Source organism: Lactuca serriola, chromosome 6 (assembly GCF_051521515.1).
Source record: "Lactuca serriola cultivar US96UC23 chromosome 6, Lser_US96UC23_V15, whole genome shotgun sequence".
Lineage (NCBI taxonomy): Eukaryota > Viridiplantae > Streptophyta > Magnoliopsida > Asterales > Asteraceae > Lactuca > Lactuca serriola.
The window spans coordinates 200,514,104-200,525,877 of NC_136413.1; positions in this window are offsets into that span (position 1 = coordinate 200,514,104).

Here is an 11,774-nt window from a genome sequence, read left to right on the forward strand (position 1 = left end):
GGTTTTACAAAAATTCTTTTATACTTTTATATTGAAAAATGCATGCCTAGATATGTATAGTTATATAAATAATGTTTAAAGTACTTAGGACGACTAGCTCGCTTTATTTCCTTTTCCTCGTTGGGATGTGGCCTTAGGGCATCGGTTGCTCGTCCTAATGTCGTCTAAATATTAATTATATATCATGTATACATATATAGGTATAAAGGTTCCCCGAGTCAGTTTAGTACCTTTGGGTAGCAAAGGTATACTTCCGGTTATACTCGTACGTCATTAGTAACTATAATAGGTGTAGTTAGGAGATACTATTTACCATTCCAAGTACAAGGAATCACACAAGAGTCAGTTCATTCATGAGTCATTACTTATTACATTGAGAACATATACAACTATACTATAATGAGAACATATACAACTATACTAGAAAGAGAACATATACAACGATACTATGATGAGTAACTAATACATTACATGTTACATGATTACGTTTCCATAGATACGATTACATGAATACGTTTGCATAGATACGCTTACATGAATACGTTTACATAGATACACTTACATGAATATGTTTACATGATTACACTTACGTGAATACGCTTACATAGATACGCCTACACAAATACACTTACGATACACGATAACAGAGCTAACATAACAAGGTGCTATAGTATGGAACAAGTTCAGGATCTAACCATACCAAATAATCACTCTACATTGTGATTATTATATTGGGTATACTTGATCATAGTAATGTGGATGTTCACGGCTTGTAGAAATGCAGGTTCGTTCTTGGTTCCAAAATCTCATGATAGAGAGAGTATAGTATGGGTTCTAGCCATCACATTATGCCTTAACCCTCAATTAAGGCAAATTAGTACAAAGTAGTCACTTATTACAAATACTACAGTACTTACACTTTGCATACGACAATTGCAAACGGATTAAAAATCCGGGTAATATATTATTAATACCTTTACCATGTGCCACATTCACATAATCGATGAGGTAGAAAATAATATTAATAGGTGTATAGTCTAGTCTTGGTAGAAGGCTATTTTCAAAACAGTTAGGTCTTGGTAGAAGACTACTTTTTATACTAGTAGGAATCATAGGGATTTGGTAGGATGCTCAAACGTTTTCAACTACTTTCAAACATTTCATACTTATACAAACTTTTCTCCAAATGTTTACAAGTTTGTACTTTCCAGTTTTACAAATCAAAGACACATTAATACTTATGAATTCATCAACTTTATTGCTGATACTCGCTTTCAAAATAACTTGTATTCTCATGTCACAAATAGACAGGTACGATGACTAGGTTTTGTGAAGATGGAGAAATCAAGACTCCTCTTTTATTTTGATTATTCATTATGTTGTCTTATACTATGAAAGAACACTTGTAATTAAAATTATACTAGTAATGCAATAGATGATGTTGTTGCTTGTTTACTACTTTACATTGTTGTGATACACTACATGACGTCCTCCGCCCCAGAACTTTCCGCCGTTCTCGGTTTTGGGGTGTGACACTACTATAAAGGTGCCAATCATTTAGCCAATGATTGCATGTTGAGGAAGAAAGATGGGAAGAAAAATAAGGTAAAAGATGAAGCTTACTACGCTGAAAGACTGGAAGAGGTTCGTGCGAAGGCAAAGAACTTGTCATTGGTTTCCATGGGAGAACAAGATGATGATGGAACTTATCAAGTCTGGTCATCTAGATAAGATGATGAGGAGATGCGAAATCCAACACATGGAGCAATGTTTGCGAAGATGGAGGAGGAATCCGATGAGGAAGTATACGAAGTTAAAGGAAGATGCTTCGTATCAAAGGCTGCAGACAAATCTCCAATGACAACAAAGGTACGCAATATTCTTGAATCTTTTAATATTCCAGTACATGCTTATAATTCTGAATTGGTATCTTTTGATGAAACTGTTACTTATTTTGATTCAATTATGGTGTCTGCTAGCAATGAGGCTAAGAAGCTTTCTACGCAGTTATTAGAGACAGAGAAGAAGTTAGAATTGAAAAACACGAAAGTAAATTGTTTAGAACTTCAAATTACAAACATTATGGTTGATATGGATAATTTGGCAAGTGAAATAAAATTGTTGTTAGCACAAAGAAACATTTATTGTAATTCAGCTAAAAGATTGTATGGGAAATTAACAAAATTACATCATTCGTGTGAGATAAGTAAAGAACATCATAGAAAGTTATTGCCTTTTTTATCCTACGAAAGAGCTAAGGTAGATAATATTTCGTATGATTGTGAGAAAGAAATAGTTGAATTTGACAAAGTTCCTAATGATAGATATAGATGTGGAATAGTCAAAGTAGACGAATGTCTTAATGCTACTAAATTAGTTAAAATTGTAAAAGATACTTTGACTAAGTCTGAACAAATTCACATTTTGAAAAAGACTGAAACTTCAACATCTGATGCTCAATATAATTTTGCTGATATTGAAGATAATTATGATAATATCAGTGAAATTAGTGATCTTGAGGATGTTCATTATTCTCAGTTGTCTATTATTAATGTTGCATCTTTATCAAAAGGGAAAGAAAAAGTTAATGATTTGTTGGTTTAGGGTTTAGGGTTTAGGGTTTTAGGGTTTTAGGGTTTAGGGTTTAGAGTTTAGGGTTTAGGGTTAAGGGTTTAGGGTTTTAAGCTTTTAGGGTTTTAAGGTTTAGGGTTTAGGGTTTTAGGGGTTTAGGGTTTAGGGTTTAGGGTTTAGGGTTTAGGTTTTAGGGTTTATGATTTAGGGTTTATAGTTTATGGTTTAGGGTTTAGGGTTTAGGGGTTTAAGGTTTTAGAGTTTTAGGGTTTTAGGGTTTAAGGTTTAGGGTTTAGAGTTTAGGGTTTAGGGTTCAGGGTTCATTGTTCAGGGTTCAGGGTTCAGGGTTCAGGGTTCATTGTTCAGGGTTCAGGGTTCATTGTTCAGGGTTCAAGGTTTAGGGTTTAGTTTGTAGGGTTTAGGTTTTAGGATTTAGGGTTTAGGGTTTAGGGTTTTTTTTTTTTTTTTGGATAAAAGGGGAAAACCCCTTGGCAAATTTTATTAAAAAGAGAGAAAAAACATTACAAAGAGAAGAGGGCAACCGCCCCAAAATGACTAACTACAAAAAAGAAAACTAACCAACAAAACTACAACTAAATAAAAAACATAAGCCTATCTAAGCTCCTCCAGCCAATCCACTTCCAAGTCCAATTCCATTGCTCCAAATGAAACCAAACATAGCTACCAAAAAAATAAACACTGAGCTCAAAATCAAAGTTCTTCAAACTCAAAGCAGCAACAAAGGCTTCAATCCCAAAACTCTTGATCCTCCACCAAATCAAGGAGAAAAAATTGGTACTCAAAAAATAATCCAAAGCAAGAGAAGACCCAAAATCACCAAACTTCCAAGCAAACCAGAACCCAAAAACAGTTTGGATCGGAAGAAAAAACAAACCCATCACAAACCAGAACCCAAAGCTAGTCATCATTGATAACATTATCCATGTTGGTATCCAAACCCGTGATACCATCAACAACTTCCCCTTGCTTCATATAATTCTCATAAGCAGAATTATCCAAACCAAATTCTTCATACAAAGCTTCCATATTTTCTTTATTGTCAAAATCTTGAAGAACTCCAAACGAATTGTTTAAATTTAAGTTGACCGGAGCCGCACCCTTAACATTTTGATAGTGCTTATCAAAATTAGAGCTAACTTTAAAAGCCCCTCCAGATTTTGGAACATAGCTTTGCGAAAGAACTGATTTGTTGCCCATTTCCTCTTTTTTCAAATGTTCCAAATTAATTCCTTTTTCACTTAGAACTTCCCAAATTACCCTCAGGAAAAAGAGAAACCCCAGAACCTCTTTCTTTTGACTTAAAACCTTTAGAATTATTGCTTTGCCCTTTTCCAACCAAATGAATTCCATTTTTACCATTAAAATCAGAATTCTTCCCTAAATACCCCTGTTCAATTTTGCTGCCAGTTTTCCCTCCTTGAGCAGAGCTGTTTCCCGACAAATTGGAGTTATTCCCATAATACCCCTGAGCGCTATTTCCAGCAAACATTCCAGAATTTTTATTTTTTGAGATATTCCCATTTTGCCCCTGCAATCGATTTCCAGCGATAGTCCCTAATCTTCCATTTTTCGAATTATTCCCAAATTGCCCCTGATTCGAAAAATTGTTAATCCCCCCTGAACCTTCATTTTGACTGATTTTCGAGTTATGCCCTTTGTTTTTCTTCACCACAGTTTCAAATCCATCTTCCTTTTCCTTAACTTCATTAGTGGAAACTAAAAGAACTTCCATAAGATCGACAGTAACACCTTTTTTACCTTTATCAACATTATTTTTCTCCTCTTTTTCTTTCAATTCTTTAGCTATTAAAATTCCACAGGAAGAGTCTTTGTGTTCATAAACTTTACAGTAAGCACACTTAGAAGGGTTCCAAGCATACTCAACTCTGCAATTTGAAACAATTCTTTCACCAGTAGTTAAATCCGAAGAATAGACTTGAATCTCTTTTAGCCAATCTTTAGCAGCCGACAATTCTATTAAAATTCGCATGAAAGCAGGTCTTCCCCAATGATTTTGGCACATATTCGCAGTGTGATAATCAACATCCAACGGTCCTCCAATCTCCCAAGCTATGTGACTAAGACCAGTACCATTCCAATACTCTAATGGGACATTATAAATTTTAACCCACACAGGGACTTTATCATGTTGATCTTTCACAGAACTAACACCCGTAGTCCACCTTCTAACAACAAGAGCACTCTCAAGAATCATCCAAATACCACCTTCCAAAACAGTTAACATACCCTGTTCAGTACTAAACCGAAAAAAATAGATACCCTCATCATTTACCATAACCTCTTCTAGCCCATGCCTCTTCCACATATTTTGGGCAAATTTATTAACATTGAAAAAGTTCACATGCTTATCTATAAAATAACCATACAGAGTAGTCTTAAAAGGGCAGCATCCTTTTAGAATATCACATAAGGGAATTTCAACAACTCCATCTGGAAGATCAACATTTTTTTTAACTTTAGATATAAGATTGGCAGCATTGAGTTTCTTACCACTTACTTTATCAGCATAGGAAACTTGTTCATTGTTTTCCAATTCCACAGAAATAGGATTAGGAATAGACTGATTCACCTTACTCTTCAAATTCCCTGTCTTCATTTGTTCAAGCATAACCTCCGAAATGAGTAACCCTCCATTGCTATTCCGAATATTCCCTTTGATATCCTCCTTACCATCAATTACCATTTGGACATTATTACCCTCAACATCAGGATCAACATAATTGAATTTGAATCCTCCAACATTAGCAATATCAAGATGATTAAACTTGCTAGGAAAATGATAGACAATTTCATTACAAACTTGCTCCAACTGTTGTCTAACCATCTCATCAATTTCAATCCTTTTTTTAGCCTTCTTCTCCTTAACCTGAGATTGCATAGATTAAAGTTTCTGAAGATCAACAACCACATGTTCATTAGAGTTCGAAACAGGGACTCCTTTAGGGATAAGATTCAGAACTGTTTCACCAACTTTCTGTAAGCCATTCGAGGCTTCAAGGTCGGAAGTCTTCTTCATATCAATCGCCACAGGAAATAGCGAAGAAGAAGGCTTAAAAGGCACTCGATTCTTCCCGAAATTAGCTTCCACCTGCTTCTTAATTTTGCTAGTACATAATTTGTGAAACACCTTCTCCTTCTTCTTATGATTAAGATCTTTCCAATTCAAAAGGATATCATTCCTTTGGCTCACTGAAGAAAGCTTCCTAATGTTATCAATTGAATCATCAAAATCAGAATTAGACTCACCTTCACTGTTGTATTTCTTCTTAGTAAACCTTAATCCATGGACAAAACCTTCTTTCTCATTAGTAGTTAACCCATTCCAAAATAGCAGCATCGCATCCTTCTCTCCTGGACTACAAAAAAGAGCGATATCTTTTTCAAATTCACGAACAGGGGAACTCAATTCTTCAATCGATCCTTCCTCCTTCTTAATAGGGATACCATTAATCGAAGGAACCACAGGAGGAATAGCGAGATTAGCCACAGGGGAATTAGACGAAATCATATGCTCAGCCCTATCATTATCGATATCACCAAGCTTACCCTCATCCTCAATTTCAGAAGAATTAACCTCGGAATTGAATTTTTTGACCAGCATCGAAACCGATTTAGGTTGAATCGTGCTAATATTCTTCTCCTGAACAAATTCGGAAGCTCTTTTTTGCTTTATTCTTCGATTTCGCACCTTTCCCTTTTTTTGACATTATTACATCGGGTTCTATATCCGGTGGAACACCTTCCATGAATCCAAATCACTAGTATCAAAAGATGGAGAATGAAAAGATGAAAAGAATGAGCCCAAAATCAAGCTCAAACTCTGCCGGAATAATGATCGGCGCCGGAAAAACGAGGAAAAGAACAAGGAATCGCCAAAATCGCCAGAGAAGAGAGAGAAACAAAGAGAGATAAAAGTGGGTCTAGGGTTTTTTTTTTTTTTGGATAAAAGGGGAAAACCCCTTGGCAAATTTTATTAAAAAGAAAAACATTACAAAAGGAGAGAGGACAACCGCCCAAAAAAACTAACTACAAAAAACCTAACAAACAACTAAAACTAATTTAAACAATAATTTTTAAAAGGACAAAAAGACCTATCTAACAAAAGCCAACTAATCCACTTCCAAGTCCAATTCCAAAGCAAAGAATGAAACCAAACATAGCTACCAAAGAAATAAACAATGATCTCAATACCAAAGGTCTTCCATGTCACAAAATCTTCAAAATCTTCAATCTTCATGAAGTCTTTAATCCTCCACCAAACCAAATCCCAAAAAATGGCCTCATACTCAAACAAATAATCCAAGGTTTGGATAATGTCAATCTTACAAAACATCCAAGGAACTTCCAAATCAAGAGAATCATTGGCCAATTCAATCAAAACATCATAAACTTTCAAAATTCTCCAAACCGGACTAAATCCAAGAATAGCAATCAACTTTGAACTTTGAGCTTTACTCTTCATGCAATACTTTCCAATCATCTCCAAAAACCAATTGTTGAACTTCTTTCCAATCTTTACTTGAAAAACCCATATGCTCCAAAAAATAAGCCCAATATCCATCACAAAATTCTTGAAACAATTCCTAAAATTGTCAATTAAATCTTCCAAAAATTTTCCAATATCCTCTTTAGCTAAAGCAAAAATCTTCAAATTCCATGAAAGTATGTTGCTAAAACCGGTATGACCAACACCATTTCCAAAAATTCTTTAACTTTTCTCCAAATTCTTTCTTGCACAAACTATTCCAATTAATCTTCAAAAATTCTTCCAAAGGAATAAACCAAAAATTCCGAAAATGCCCTTGATGAGTAAACCATCTTCTAACAAAAAAAGAGCTCATAGAACCGGAAAAACCACAATCTTCAAGGTCAAAAAATTCCATTCCGCCAACACTCTTCTTAAGAATCACTCCAAGGATAAGAAACCCGTCAATTCCTTTTTTAATGGGAATATTCCAAAAATACCCCTGAAGGTTAATTCCTAAATAATTAAGAATTGAACCTTCAAAATCCACATCAAAGGTAAAATTACCAATGATAACCGGGATAGACCGGTTTGCATTAAAAACTTGGTAAAACCAAGAAGAAAAAACGATCCAAAAGTGGTTGTTTTTATGTAAACAAGGGAAACAACCAACCCAAATGTGGTACAGTCTAAGGTTAACGTACCCAATCCAGTGTATTAACGGGTAAAAATCCCACCACTTGCTAATCGAACTAGCAGTGGCACCCACTAAAGTGGAGATTCCTAGTTGCCTAGGAAGAAGATTCCAACTAACGGGGATCAAACCTATTTGCTTTAAAAAAATGACCACTTCAAAGGAAAAATTCCAATGAATTCTGGGATAAACCAGAAAGCAAATACCAAGAAAAGAATCCCTAAGGATCCAAAAGTGGTTGTTTTTATGAAGACAAAGGAAACAACCAACCTGAATGTGGTACAGTTTAAGGAAAACGTACCCAATCCGTGGTATTGCCGGGTGATTATCCCACCACTTGCTAATCGAACTAGCAGTGGCACCCACCGAAGTGGAGATTTCAAGTTGCCAAGGAGGAAAACAACCAATAATGGGAATCAAACCCATTTGTATCAAGAAAAGAACCACTTCAAAGGTAAAACTACCAATGAAATCCGGGATAAACCGGATAGCATTAACCATACGAGCATTCCAAGACAATAAAAAGTGGTTGTTTTTATGTAAACAAAGGAAACAACCAACCTGAATGTGGTACAGTTTAAGGAGAACGTACCCAATCCCTGGTATTGACGGGTAATTATCCCACCACTTGCTAATCGAACTAGCAGTGGCACCCACCGAGGTGGAGACTCCAAGTTGCCAAGGAGGAAAACAACTAATAATGGGAATAAAACCCATTTGCAAGAAAAAAACCACTTCTAGAAGAAAATTCCTCCAGAAAATCGGGATCAAACCGATATGCAAAGCAATTTTTAAAGGAAAATTGCTAAACCCAAAACCGTCAATTCCTTTAATCATCAGAAAAATCATGGTTCTTCTCTCCAATAGGTATACCCCACTTCCTTCTAATTGAGTTATCAAAACCCAAAAAACCATCTTTAAGCCCAATGAGCTTAAGACGAATCTCTTCAAAGATATACAAAATAACTTTATTCTCTTCATTCTTGCCTCTGCGAAAAAGTCTAGAGTTCCTTTCTTTCCAAACATGATAAACCGTGGCAGCCAAAGCAATTCTCTTGATGTAAACTTGAATGCTCCTTCCTTTAAGAGAATCCTGCATTTCTTCAATAATTTCTTTCCATCCAAGAGAGACACTTTTCAATTCCACTCTATCTTTCACATATTTCCAGATCAAAGAAGAGTAAGGACATTCGAAGAACAAATGGGAATGAGAATCCGATTGCAAATTACAAAGAGTACACTTGAGATTCTTATTTTTATCCCAAAATCTCATTCTATCTTGTGTCATAAGCCTTTCCTGAATAGCCAGCCATAAGATAAAACTATGCCTTGGAATATGCTGCTTGAACCAAACCAAATGGACCCAAGGAACCTTTTGACCATAACTACTTAGGTCAATCCACACTTGATGTAAGTCAAAATCAACCAATTGACCATTTCTTTTCCTCCATAAAACTCTGTCAGCAACCCGAGAATCAAGAACAGGGAGTTGAAATTCTTCAAGCTGAGGAATAAGAGAAATCCAATCCGAAGGCCAAAACCAGGAATTATCAACAATAACATCCTTGACCTTGTCTGAAATTCTGAAACCAGCACTAGCAATCTCTCTTGGCGAAAGAACATAAGATAATGCTCCAAGTTGGTGCCAATCATCATACCACATAAAAATATTTGCACCATCCCCAACTTTAGAATAAAAATGATTTCTAAATTGAGGCCTTAATCTCATCAAGTTTCTCCAGCTCCAACTCAAATCTTGTTTTTCATCCACATCCCAAAAGCTTCTCCCTTTTAAAATATAAGAATTTATCCATCTCACCCATAAAGAGTCATGATTAGAAATGATCATCCAAATTCTCTTAGAAAGAATAGCTTTATTCCAAGCTCTGAGATTTCTTAAACCAAGACCTCCATACTCCACTGGTTTGCAAATTGAAGACCAAGCCACTTTGGCTTTCCCTCTTTTAGATTCATCACAATCCCACAGAAAATTTTTCATCAATATCTCAATCTCTTTTGTTATAGCAGCCGGTATAAGAAGACAAGAAGCCCAATAAACCGGGAGAGAAAGAAGGACCGATGAGATGAGCTGAAGTCTTCCCGCATAAGATAAGAGTTTGTTCCTCCAATCTCCAATTCTGCATCGAACTTTATCAACAAGTCTTTTGCAATCCCGAATAAACAGTCTAGTGGATATAAGAGGAATTCCCAAGTATCTCATTGGCAGTTTCCCTTCAACAAAAGGAAGAGTATCAAGACTTTTACTCTTCACATTAGCTTTGACATTTCCAAAGAAAATGTGACTTTTAGAAAAATTGGGATGGAGGCCAGCCACACCAACAAATTCTTCAAGGCTCTCTTTGATCACTCTAACCGAAGCAGTATTTCCATGACAAAAGATCATCAAATCATCGGCAAAACAGAGATGTGTAAGCTTAAGCTTCTTACATCTCCAATGAAACTTGAAAAACGGCTCACTTATAATCTTTCTTTGAAGAATCAAATTAAAAACTTCCATGACCAAAGTAAAAAGATAAGGGGATAGAGGACATCCCTGTCTGAGACCTCTCTTTCCTTCAAAATAACCATGAAAAGATCCATTAATACTGATCATGTATGAAGGGGTGCTCACACATTGCATGATCCACTTAATCATAGCTGGATGGAATCCAAAAAGAAAAAGGATGTCTTGGAGAAAAGACCAGCTAACAGTATCATAAGCTTTTTGGATGTCCACCTTAAGAGCACACCTGGAAAAACCTCGATCTCTGTGATAACCTCGGACAAGTTCTTGAGAGAGGAGAATATTATCCGTGATCAATCTACCGGGAATAAAAGCAGATTGATTTTCAGCAACAATAGATCCCAAGTGATTCCTTATTCTAGCAACAATCACCTTACTAATGCATTTATAAATGACCGAACAGCAGGAAATGGGTCTGAAATCGCTCACTTTACCCGGAGAATCAACTTTAGGGACTAAAGCGATAACTGTGGCGTTAACTTCTTTAAGAATTTTCCCGCTAGCAAAAAATTCTTTGACAGCAAGGCAAAAATCCTCCCCTATGATCGCCCACAAAGATTTAAAAAATTTCGCTGAATATCCATCAGGTCCAGGAGATTTGTCATCACCAATATCGAAAAGAGCAGCTTTAATTTCTTCATTAGACACAGCCTTGATCATCCCAACCGCATCAGCAAGATCTAATTTTTTAATGAACAAAGAATTTGGTTGAATAATCTCAGGGAAAATCAGAACCAAGAAAATCATTAAAATATTCCACAAATTCTTTATAAACATCCTCTCCTTCTATCCATTCCCCTTGCCGATTCAGGATAGCTTCAATTCTGTTTTTATGTGATCTCCCTTTGACAATTTTGTGAAAGAATTTTGAATTGCTGTCACCTTCTTTGAGCCAATGTATTTTGGATTTTTGTTTCAAGAAATTTTCCTCTTTTTCATAAGCTTTTTTTAATTCTCCCAGAAAAATGCCTTCCAAATCACGAAGCTGCAAATTAAAAGGGTCCAAATCGAGATCCTTTTGTGTCGCCTCCAGCTCTTTACGATAGTGATTGACATTCTCAGAAAAATGCCCCTGAGCCTTTAACAGATTGCGAATTGGCTTCTTGAGTAATTTAAGTTTTTGCACTAAACGAAACATTTTAATTCCTTGAACTTCAATTTTCCATTGCTTCTCCACCAAGTCCTTCAAATCCGGCTTCAAAGTAAGAACATTAGGGAATTTGAAGGGAAGAACTGAAAACTTAATCCTCATCGGTAATTTGATAACAATTGGGCTGTGATCAGAAATTCCATATGGGAGAAAAGAAGCATTAATAGAAGGGAAAACATCAAGTAACTTGCAATTGCCCATCACACGATCAAGTTTTTTCAACATTCCATTGCTACCCTTCGGTTTTTGGTTCCAAGTGAAGTTTAACCCGTTGCTATTAATATCTTGAATTTCAATAGCATTAACACAATCAAGAAAATCCGCCATG